The 11,800-nt window shown below is 42.6% G+C and overlaps 1 long non-coding RNA gene across 1 annotated transcript; it reads left to right on the top strand.

Moving 5' to 3' along the window:
* Window positions 1-241: 241 nt before the first annotated feature.
* Window positions 242-5,506, top strand: LOC133256155 (uncharacterized). Its single transcript, XR_009739111.1, has 3 exons — window positions 242-640; window positions 3,100-3,271; window positions 5,389-5,506. It is a non-coding gene; the product is annotated as an uncharacterized LOC133256155 (long non-coding RNA).
* The last annotated feature ends 6,294 nt before the right edge of the window (window positions 5,507-11,800 follow it).

Consider the following 11,800-nt stretch of genomic DNA (forward strand, 5'->3'; position numbering starts at 1 on the left):
TTTCACAGCACGCAGGCATTAACTGAAGAAACAGAACTTGGTGAGAGAATAAAACTCACATTGAATGCAAACTAACAAACCCCTAGTTAGGTTGCAGAGGCCTGGAGTACACACAGGCCTGTTGAATGCTGACTTTCAAAAGACCTGTTACTATGGCAAAGCTGTGTTCATTACCGTTTACCAGTAAGGAAGGCTGATAGTGTCTTGATAAGGGAAGGGCAAGGTCTGTTTTAATAATTCTTTGAGGCCTGGCTGAAGGCAGATCAGAGAGGCCTGATTAGGACTGAGAGAGGATTGTGGTATAACAGATTAAGATTGTGGGCTACAAAAATGTAAGGCGAGTCTAGGAATGTAAATTTACACTGTCTGCTGATGACTTGAGACTTGCCAGAAATTTCTGCAATGAAACAAAAGATTTGCAACTCGCTTTTCCAACGTAAGAGTCTCAGGACTAGTAAAGTTATGCTAATGAAACTGACTTGTTAATGTAGACAGGTTGGGGGATTGCTAGTTTGGGTTCTAGGCTGACTGAAAAAAAAAAGCAGAACCTAAAAGTTGAGAATTCTGTTTTATTTGGCAGGCAAAACAGTACTTAAGCCCAGGACTCAGTCTCTCAACTCTGAAGGACTGCTTCAAAGAGGTAAGGGAGAAACCAGGAGTTTTTGCAACAAAGACCAGGTAGTTGGAATTTCAAAAGATTACTGTTAATTAAAAAAAAAAAAAACTTAGATATCTCAAGTTAATGAATTTAGCACTTTTCTTTGTATGGGAACAAGTGAGAGTCTGGGCTCACTTAAATCATTTCTTTGGTAGGCACCTCAGCTATCTAGGGCCAGTATCCTGTTCTTGGTGGCGGCTTTAGTGGCCTTGATAGCTGTAACGTCCTTTCTTTACTCCCATGGCAAGCAACATTTTTCGTTCACACGTCTTAAGATAGTGAGTGTCCTCTAAGAGGCCTAGTGTGGGTGGGAGGTGGGCATGCCTAATGCCCCTGTGACTCCAGACAAAATGTTGGGGCTGCTCTGAGTTTCCACATTTCTTTGGGGGTGAAGGGAACTTTGTTACTAATTCATGCTTGGAGGTAGGCACTCTGCAAGTACAAGGGAGCTAGAGCTGATAAAAAAAAAAAACCAGACCGTGTCACCCCAAAATATTCCTCTGACATAAAAAATTATTTTGAGCTGAAGGCAATTAAGAAGTTGCAAACCCAGGAAAAGCTCTCCCTTGTTTGCCTGAAGACCGGAAATAAAATTCTCCTTTTACTGGATATAGACTCTTATCAGCCCATAGAGGGCACCAGAGGAATCTCTAAACAAACCTTGTTAAAGGAACCCTTATCCTTGTTAAAGAAGATAAGGGTTACCTGGGCCTCCTTGAAACATCCTTAGTCCAATCTCCTTTGTGTTGTTAATTCTGCACACATTTAATGTTTAATTGGCGGAAAAATATAAACATTTCCTACTCTGGTCACTTCTTTGAGTCTTCATTCTCTGGTGAGGAATCCCACATACATTTTTTAAAATTTTATTTTAATTTGTATGCTCCCCTCCTGTTAATCTGTCTTTCTCAGTTTAAGTTTCAGACCCAGCCAGGCACCCCAAGATGTCCCTGGGGAAGTTTCTCCTCCCCCAGCACCTGTCAGGAAAAAGGTTAACGTCTAGAGGCTGTGTGAGTGCCGATTTGATAGGAGTATGTGCGTTGGGCCCCAAGTGGGTCAGGGTGAATGACAGACCACCCCATTCTCCTCTGCAGAGGCCCTGCCCTCACTGAAGAGATCCCGAAGGTGCTGAGGACAGAGCCGAGGCTCGGCTGGGTGCAGGGAAAAGTCAGGGAGCCTGCACAGGGTTGACGGGAGACCTGGGATCCCAGGGGTGATGGGAAGGGACAGGCTGCCAGAAAGTGTCCCAGGCCTGAAGGCCAGAAAGCTCCCAGCACGTCCAGTGTGCTTTGCGAACAGGCAGGAAAGGAAGTCTGGGGCTGGCCTTATTTGCAAAGGTGTTGAACTTGATCTTTTAGGTGGTAGGAAGCCCCTGAAAAACTTTTAGCAGCAAAGTGCTAAATGTGCTAATGATTTTACTTGCTATTTAGAATTCTACTCCAGTTTGGAAGCTGTAATAACAAAAACAGAGCGAGGGCCTTCCCTTAGAAAGTGGCTGTGGATGGAGAGGAGGAAAGATTCCAGAGGAAGAGGCAGGATCACCACACCCTGGACAGCACCCCAAATGGGGGGGCAGGAGGTCAGGAAGAGGGAGGGTTCTCTAGCCTGGATGCTGCAGGAGACTTTGGTTCCATTAGCTGAGATGGGAAATGCAAGAGAGCAAGTTCATTACGGACAGCGCCCCTTTGGTATAAGGATTATTTCAGCTGGTTATTTTTTAAAAACAGCAGATACCAGATAAGCTCTATATTTATAAAGGAACTCTCCATTTGTAAGGGTGTCTCCCTCTCTGTATCAGGAAGAGAAGGGTGACCCTAAACCACTAGAAACTCTTATCCAAGGAGAAGGCAGCGATTTAAATCTGCGTCACAAACAACCCTGCTTTTCCTGCTGTTGTCCCCATGACTGGCCTTCCCCACACCCCTTTTTTTTTTTTTTTTAGTGAATATGAAGATGGTATTTCAGCCTGAATTCTAAGCCACCTCTTAGAGAGTTACTTTTTCTTTTTTCTTGGGTTTCTCGCATGTCCACATACACAAGGTACTCCTGGGAATTCACTTGCTTGTGTTTTTCTCACTAATCCATTTCTTTGCCCGCAGGGGCCCTGCTGAGACTTTAGAAGGTTAAAGGTAAAAGGTTTTCTTCCTCTCCACAGAGGTGATAGATTCAGCTTTGCAATTGCTGGCTGTGAGGTGCAGAGGACGGGGCTAGCCCGGAAATTGCAGAATAAGAGCTTCTCTGGGAGGTGGGGATTGCACACATGGGTTCAAGCTTCTTCAACAGCTGAAGCTACAAAATAGCTGAAGTCAGCAAAGGAGAGAGTGAGTGCACATGGAGAACAGAGGGGAAAAAACCCTGAAGGAAACAGCGGTGGCTTTGCCGTAGCATCACTGGCTGAGCAAAACCAAATCCTTACAAGGTCCTATGCTTCTTTCTCCAAGGTCCGAGCCGCTGGTCAAAGGACGAGAAAGTGTCTTCAAGCTTCTGTGGACAGCTAGGGGCCTTGTGCCCTGCCTAGTGGAGAATGCTGTCGACCACATGGAGGATCAAGCTGGGTGAAAGAGCAGCAAGGACTCCCCTACCTCACAGGACAGAACGAGGAAGACAGAGAAGGTAATTAGTTTGTATGGAACAGAGGGTTTGACCTATTTCTGCCTCTGAATTTAATCAACTCAGTGCCTGAAAGGTTGGGAAACAGTAGAAGTGGGAAGGAAATTGTACCAGAAGAAGCTGCCTCTGGGGGATCCTGCCGCGTGAGCTGCAGGAAAGGCAGGTGTGTGCTCTCGTGGTTGTTCCCAGTCTCGGTGGTTGAACAAGGACAAGTGAATGGCCCTGGAGGAGGCGGGGCTGAGCTGGGCCTCAGGAAAGGGTCTGAGTTAGGAACTTCTGTGTAGAAGCTCATGGGAGCCCAGAAAGGTCTCCAACAGCTGTTCCCAGTCTTGAGAGTGTCACCTGGAGGGCTTGTCGAAACGCAGCTTGCTGGCCTCACTCTCATAGATTCAGACTCATTACATCCAGGGTGGGGCTGGAGAATGTACATTTCTAGCAAGTCCCCAGGAGATGTTGGTGTCGCTGGTCCAGGGATCACTCTTTGAGAACCACTGGTCTATGAGATCCCCAAAGAGTAGTGTGCATACCTGTACCCAAAAGGATGGTGGACAGGTGAAAAAGTCGCTTCAGTCGTGTGGGACTCTGTGCGACCCCATAGACGGCAGCTCACCAGGCTCCCCGTCCCTGGGATTCTCCAGGCAAGAACACTGGAGTGGGTTGCCATTTCCTTTTCCAATGCATGAAAGTGAAAAGTGAAAGTTAAGTCGCTCAGTCGTGTCCGACCCTCAGCGACCCCATGGACTGCAGCCTACCAGGCTCCTCCGTCCATGGATTTTCCAGGCAACAGTACTGGAGTGGGGTGCCATTGCCTTCTCCGGAATACTATAACAGTTGTGTATATATTTTCATGTGTATTTAAAAAGTACCATTTGCCTAAAAAATTCATGATTTTAAAAAATATTGTGTTTTAGAACAAGACTAAAATGGATATAAACAAAAAAGCAAGTCAATTTATATAAAAAGACTTAGCCAGAAAGTAGCATAGGTAAAATGTGAATACAGGATAAACCGGAACGTGGTATGCAAATAACTAATGTTTAATAAATAGAACATAAAAAGGAAATGACCTTACATTTATACTTATTATGTAGTTAGGGGTCAGGGTGAATGTTCAAAAATTAACAAATAGAAAGGCATGGACATTGCACAATCAGAACAGACACAGTTAAAAGCAGTGAGTTATGCAGTAGAAGTGAAGTGAAAGTCACTCAGTCGTGTCCAGCTCTTTGTGACCCCATGGACTATATAGTCTATGGAATTCTCTAGACCAGAATACTGGAGTGGGTAGCCATTTCCTTCTCCAGGGGACCTTCCCAACCCAGGGATCAAACCCAGGTCTCCCACATTGCAGGCGGATTCTTTACCAGCTGAGCCACCAGGGAAGCCCAAGAATACTGGAATGGGTAGCCTATCCCTTCTCCAGCAGATCTTCCCCACCCAGGAATCAAATCAGATTCTTCTGCATTGTGGGTGGATTCCTTACTAGCTGAGCTACTAGGGAAGCAAAGTAGAAGGGAATGCAGCTAATTTCACCCCAAGACAGCTGATTGGGTCTCCTTTATAGATAAGAGAACTGAATTTTTGAGAAGTTGTTTTCCAAGATCACAGTCGAATTAGTAGCAAAGCTACAACCACTGCAATATGTAGAACATTGCAGCCATAACTGCAAAATGTGCCCACGACGTGTGAGTGTGCTAAGTTGCTTCAACTGTGTCTAGTTCTGCGACCCTATGGACCATAGCCCACCAAGCTCCTCTGTCCATGGAATTTTTCAGGCAAGAATACTGGAGTCGGTTGCCATTTCCTCCCCCAGGGAATCTTCCCAACCCAGGAATTGACCCCACATCTCTTACATCTCCTGCATTGGCAAGTGGGTTCTTTACCACTACCAATAGCACCAGGGGACACTGACATGGAAAGGTGGACACACTCCTCTGTTAGCACTGTCCCTTCCACCCAACCCTTACCCTCAGAAATAGAGGAGCTTCTCCCTTCATACCATGGCCCTCCTTCCTCTCCTGTGGACCACCTAGGCCCTCCACAGGGGTCGTTGGCCCACATGTACATATGTATACACAAGCCCTGTCTATAAATCATTTTGATTGTTTGCATTTGTTCAGCAAATATTTCTAGAGCACTGCTGGAGCCAGGACACTGTGCTCGATGCAGGATACAAAGCAATGAAACACAAACCCTGCCCTCAGGGAGCTCACAGTCATTGATGGCAGAAGATAAGAAAGGAGTTACATGGAGTCCTTGATGAGCCATCTCTCCACCAGATGGAGAGAGGGTGACCCAAGGCACCCCAAAGGTGGTGACCTGACCTGGGTCATGAGGGCAGGAGGGTATGAGGCTATTCCAGGCCCAGAGGGGAGGGAGAAGTCATGGTGCACTGTGGGACCAAAACTGACTCAGTCTGATTTAAGCACTGAGTGTGGGAGGGTGTGATAGGAAAGGAGCATAGCATGTGCCAGGCACTGGTGTAAGCACTTTGCACATGCACACACACAGAATTTTTGTAAATCAATTCATATATACATATACATGTGCAAATTAATTAATAAATATCATTAACACATGCACATATCATGCATGTATGTGCAGTATATGTACAACATATGTTGATACATATAAATCCATATACACATATGTATACATGTATCCTATATGTAATGTTGATGAATAAGTAAAGTTAATTTTACTTTAATTTTTATTACTCATTTATTTTTGGTTGTGCTGGGTTTTCGTTGCTCCTCACAGGCTTTCTCTAGCTTCGGGAAATGGGGGCCGCTCTGTAGTTGCAGCGTGCAGACTGCTCATTGCAGTGGCTTTTCTTGTTGCAGAGCATGGGGTCCAGGCACAGCCTGTGGGCTCAGTAGTTGCGGATCTCAGGCTCTATAGTATGCAGGCTTCAGTACTTGTGGCAGGCACACTGGCCTGGTTACTCCTTGGCGTGTGGAATCTCCCCAGACCAGTGATTGAACCTATGTCCCCTGCATTGGCAGGTGAATTCTTATCTACTGTACCACCAGGGAAGTCCAGTAAAATTAACTTTAATATTCACAAGCCTACCAGGTAAGTACTATTACTATTCCCGTTTAATAGATGAGAAACATGAGGCACCAAAAGCTTCACCAGTTTTCCCGAGGAAAATAATCAGTAAGTAAAATAAAAAGAAATTGGTAGTAAAACTATTAGTAATTTCCCAGGAAAATGACTAGTAAGTGGCACAGCTGTGATTTGAACCCAGGCCATCTGATGCTAAAACTTGAACTCTTATTATACCGGACTGATAGAATGAGGGTGGGAAGAAATGTAGACAGGCTTCAGATTGTGGGCCCCAGATCCCATGTGGGACATACAGGCCTTTATCTTGAAGCCTGCCAGCTTGAAGGATTTTAAGTAATGGAGCAACAGGATTCATACATTCAGTCAGTCCACACGTATTTTATTAAGTGCCTATAGTATGCCAGGTACCATATACCAGACCCTGGGGACAGAGCAGTAAACAAGGTAGAAAGGAGCCCTGCAATCAGGCAGCAGGGTTTCTGCTAGCAGTAGGTGCAGTCATTAGAAGAAAAAGTCCACAATTAATTGAATCCTGACCATGGTGTGGATAAAGAATGTGCTGCTGATGTAGGAGCCATGGGTTCCATCCCCGGGTTGGGAAGATCCCATGGAGGAGGAAATGGCAACTCACTCCAGTATTCTGGCCTGGAAAACCCCATGGACAGAGAAGCCTGATGGGCTACAGTCCATAGGATCACAGAGAGATGGACATGACTGAGTACGAACATAGACAAGATGGTAATAAACTGAAGAGCAGGTCAAGGTTGGATGAAAGTGTGCAGCCAGGGGCGCAGCCTGGTCTAAGGATTTGGTGGCAGCTTCCTGGAATAAAAGAAATGCCATCTTATAGCTGAGTAGATGGAAACTGGGCAGAGGGAACTGGGAGGGAAATGTTAGAGGGAGTTTCGGCCTGGAAGAACTACATATGCTGGGCCTCTTCACAGCCAGCTTGATCTGGAGCACACAATCAAAGAGTGGGGAACGGCAAAGGAGACAGAAGAGTGGGCTTTATTTTGGGGAACATTGAGCTTGAAGTATCAAGAGGATACATAGATTGAAATGTCCAGTGGGCACTGGGTACAGAGATTGGCTACAAGGATCTGGGTTTCAAGACAGAGGCTCGACCAAGGGTACAGATCTGAGAGTCAGCGAACATGGCAATTAGAACTATAAGAATGAATAAGACCGTTAGGGAGTGTTTGAATAGAGAAAACAGCTGAAAGTGGTTCCCAAGATAGACTAGGAGATAATATCTGAAATCTCTGGGGGCAGAAAGGAGCCCCATCAGCCATAAATCATCAGAAGTGGGTCTTCCTACCCCCAGCCTCAACCCCCATCCCAGGCCTCACACTCACAGCCTTACATACAGACTTTTAGCTTTATTTCTACATGAGGCTAGATCTGCAGTCTTCTTATCTATGTGTGTGTGTGTTTGTGAAAAGTGTTAATTTGCTATGTATTAGGCATTTAATATGTAATACTACAATTTTTACATGGCTTGATGTTCCTTGATTTTGAAAACATACCCAAACCCTCAAAAAACATACACAGTCTGACCTCCCATAACTTCAGGGAGGCCCTGAAAGAGTAGGCAGGATTTTCCATGTCTTCAGTATCCCTCCCAAGTGGCCCAGTTCCTTCATTGTTCTGGCCTCCAGGGTTTTCTTTTCCAGGAAGAGTCTCTCTGAGGCTGGGTGACCCTTGCCAGCAGTCCCCTTAGTAACACTGCTTTTGGGTCTCAGACCTCTGGAGTCCTTCCTCCACCCCCCACCACCCCTGCCACCTCTTTTAAAGCTGGAAAGAGAACGAGGAATGACCAAATCTTGGGTGAAAGAGAACCAAGGTCAAAGAACACGTGGATTCTAATTCCAGGGCCTTTTCTTCTGCTTCCTCTAGGTGCCTGAGCCTTAGTTCAAATTTGGGAAAATAGACTGTCAAATTTCAATTGGCAATAATAAATAGACCTGTGTTTTCTTAATCAGATTTCTGTGATGCTCTATGATAGAAATCTCACATTTTCAGGCTATATTTGTGCAAATTCATGAGAATGAACTTAAGAGCCCAAAGCCCTGAATTTTGTTCCCGCTTCTGCCACTAACATTCTGTGAGCAACCAAATGGCATATTTGATTGTTGGTTTTTTTTTTTAACTGAAGTATCAAATCAGCAAGTGTGTGTTGAGAGCCTACTTGATACAAGGCTCTGTGTTAATACCATGGGAAAGAAAGTCCTCGAGCTCAGGCAGTGGAATATCTGGTAAGGGTATAATGATTCCAGTATACCATGACCATAATGCAGTGTCCAAAGGCTGGCAGTTGATCTGTGTTCCGCAGAGGCTCAAAGAGCAGGAAAGATGCCTCCTAGCAGAGGTGGCATTTGAAAGGACCTTGAAAGATCAGAAGGTCTTGAGAAGATGAGCATGGTCATGAGGGCCAGGGGAGGCAGGGAGGATGGACAGCGATGGGCACAGCTTTCCAGGTAGATAAACAGCATCAGCAAAGGCACAGAAGCAGAGAAGTCTGGGAATTGTTCTGCCATGCTTGTAATTGTTACTGACCCACGATGAGTTAAGTAGAGAACTGAGCAAAAGCTTTTAAAAATTGTATAGTAGTATAAGGAAGTAATTTTTCTGTTCAAACTAATAATTTTTAAAAAATGAACTTGTGTTTGTGTATGTCCTTTTATTTCATTTTTTGTTTAGTGTTAAAGTTTTTTACATTTTACTGTGTTTTAGGTGTAATTTTTTATTGAGATATAAATGGCAGGGTACTTTATATAAGTTAAGAAGAGACATTACTTTGCCAACAAAGGTCCGTCTAGTCAAGGCTATGGTTTTCCCAGTAGTCATGTATGGATGTGAAAGTTGGACTGTGAGGAAGGCTGAGCGCCGAAGAATTGATGCTTTTGAACTGTGGTGTTGGAGAAGACTCTTGAGAGTCCCTTGGACTGCAAGGAGATCCAACCAGTTCATGCCAAAGGAGATCATTCCTGGGTGTTCTTTGGAAGGAATGATGCTAAAGCTGAAACTCCAATACTTTGGCCACCTCATGCGAAGAGTTGACTCATTGGAAAAGACTCTGATGCTGGGAGGGATTGGGGGCAGGAGGAAAAGGGGACCACAGAGGATGAGATGGCTGGATGGCATCACCAACTCAATGGACATGAGTTTGAGTGAACTCCGGGAGTTGGTGATGGACAGGGAGGCCTGGCATGCTGCAATTCATGGGGTCGCAGGGAGTCGGACACGACTGAGTGACTGAACTGAACTGAAGATGTCCAACAAGTTGATTTGACACATTTACATGTCGCAATGTGATTGTCACCATAGCATTAGCTAACACGTCTGTAACATCACATAATTACCATTTCTTTTTTTAAATGAAACAAAGATGAATATTTCAATGATAAAAGGTACAATTCACAAAGAAGATAGACATCATATACCATTAGACACTGTAACAATAAAAGAACAAAGATACATAAAACAAAAATCAGAAAAAATACAAGAGAAAAGAAAAAATAATCATAGTGAGACATTAACATTTCTCTGAGAATATTTTATCAAGTGCAGAAAAAATAAGAATTAGGATCATCTTGAATTATGTCATTAATAATTTAAATATAATAGCTTTATATTTAATTAATTTATATTAATCATATCCCACACAAATATCTTTAAAATTTTGTATCTTACACACTGTTATTAGATGTCCATAGAACATGTTTAAAAACTGGCAAAAAGATAAACATTGCTAAATTTCAAAAAGTAGAATCCTTTTTTGTGCGTGTGATTCATATACACACGTTATACATATACACACATGTTATTATATGTAACACATACGTTATATGTATACACACATGTTATTTTTGAAATTATTTTCCATTATAAGTTAAGTTATTATAAGATATTGACTGTAGTTCCCTATGCTATACAGTAAACCTTTATTGCTTGTTGCATATCTAATTTTTAATTAGAAATCTAGCATTCTATTCATACTAAGTCAAACAAGTGGAATCAAAATGTCAAATTTTTTAGGTAGGCAAAAATTCATAAGTTTTCTAAAATACATATATTATACATATTATTTATATTTATGTTTACAAAAGTTTTTCCACTATGCTTGATAAGGCTTGAGAAAGAACATTTAAAAAAAAGAGATGGAGAAATAGGAAAACATAAACTAAATGAAATGGGAGCACTGAGTATGAAATAGAAAAGTGAAACAAACTAGATAAAAGTAAAATATCCTCATAAGTCCAGTTGTTTTTAAACACGGTTGCTCATTAGAAACTTATCTGGAGCTCTGGCAAAAAAAAATAATAATAATAATACCTGGGCATTTGTATTTTTCAGAAAATTCCAAGATAATTCTGATGTGCATATGGATTTTAAAAAGTGATTATAGGCTTTTCTATTAAATGCTAGATTCAGTGATATAGAATTCTATAATATTTCTGTTGACCAATCATGGTACAATGATATTAAGTAATAGTTACATAATCACAGTAGTAAAAGATGTTTGTCAGTTTTCACAATCAATAGCCAGACAAAAAATAAAAGGTGATTACAATTGCAAGCCATAATGGGAACATGATTAACCTAACAATATAAAATAATTACATTCAATTTGGGGGGTCAAGCAGAGTGATGTGGTCAGTGGAAGTGCATACACGCACATGTTTTCATCAGCTCAGCCAGTCTGTCTTTTGGTTGGTGCATTTAATCCATTTACACTTAAGGTACCTCAACATGTGTGATCCTATTACTGTTTCCTTAATTGTTTTTGGGTTCCTTCTCTTGTTTTCTGCCTAGAGAACTTCCTTTAGCATTTGTTATAAAGCTGGTTTGGTTTGTTATAAAGCTAACTTTTGCTTGTCTGTAAGCTTTTGATTTCTCATCAAATCTGAAGGAGAGTCTTGCTGGGTAGAATATTCTTCATTGTAGGTTTTTCCCATCATCACTTTAAATATGTCATGCCATTCCCTTCTGGCTTGTGGAGTTTCTGTTGAGAAATCAGCTGACAGCCTAATGGGAGTTCCCTTGTATATTATTTGCCATTTTCCCCTTGTTGCTTTTAATAGTTTATCTCTGTCTTTAATTTTGTCAGTTTGATTACTATGTATCTCAGTATGTTCCTCCTTGGGTTCATCCTGCCTGGGACTCTCTGTGCTTCTGGGGCTTGGTTGATTATCTCCTTTCCCATGTTAGGATTCAACTATTATCTCTTCATATATTTTCTCAGATCCTTTCTCTCTCTCTTCTCCTTCTGGGACCCCTATAACGCAAATGTTCATGTGTTTAATGTTGTCCCAGAGATCTCTTACACTGTCATTTCTTTTCATTCTTTTTCCTATGTTCTGTGGCAGTGATTGCCACCGTTCTGTCCTTCAGGTCATTTATCCATGCTTCTGCCTCAGTTATTCTGCTGTGGATTCCTTCTAGTGTATTATTCATCTCTGT

Source organism: Bos javanicus, chromosome 10 (genome assembly GCF_032452875.1).
Source record: "Bos javanicus breed banteng chromosome 10, ARS-OSU_banteng_1.0, whole genome shotgun sequence".
NCBI lineage: Eukaryota > Metazoa > Chordata > Mammalia > Artiodactyla > Bovidae > Bos > Bos javanicus.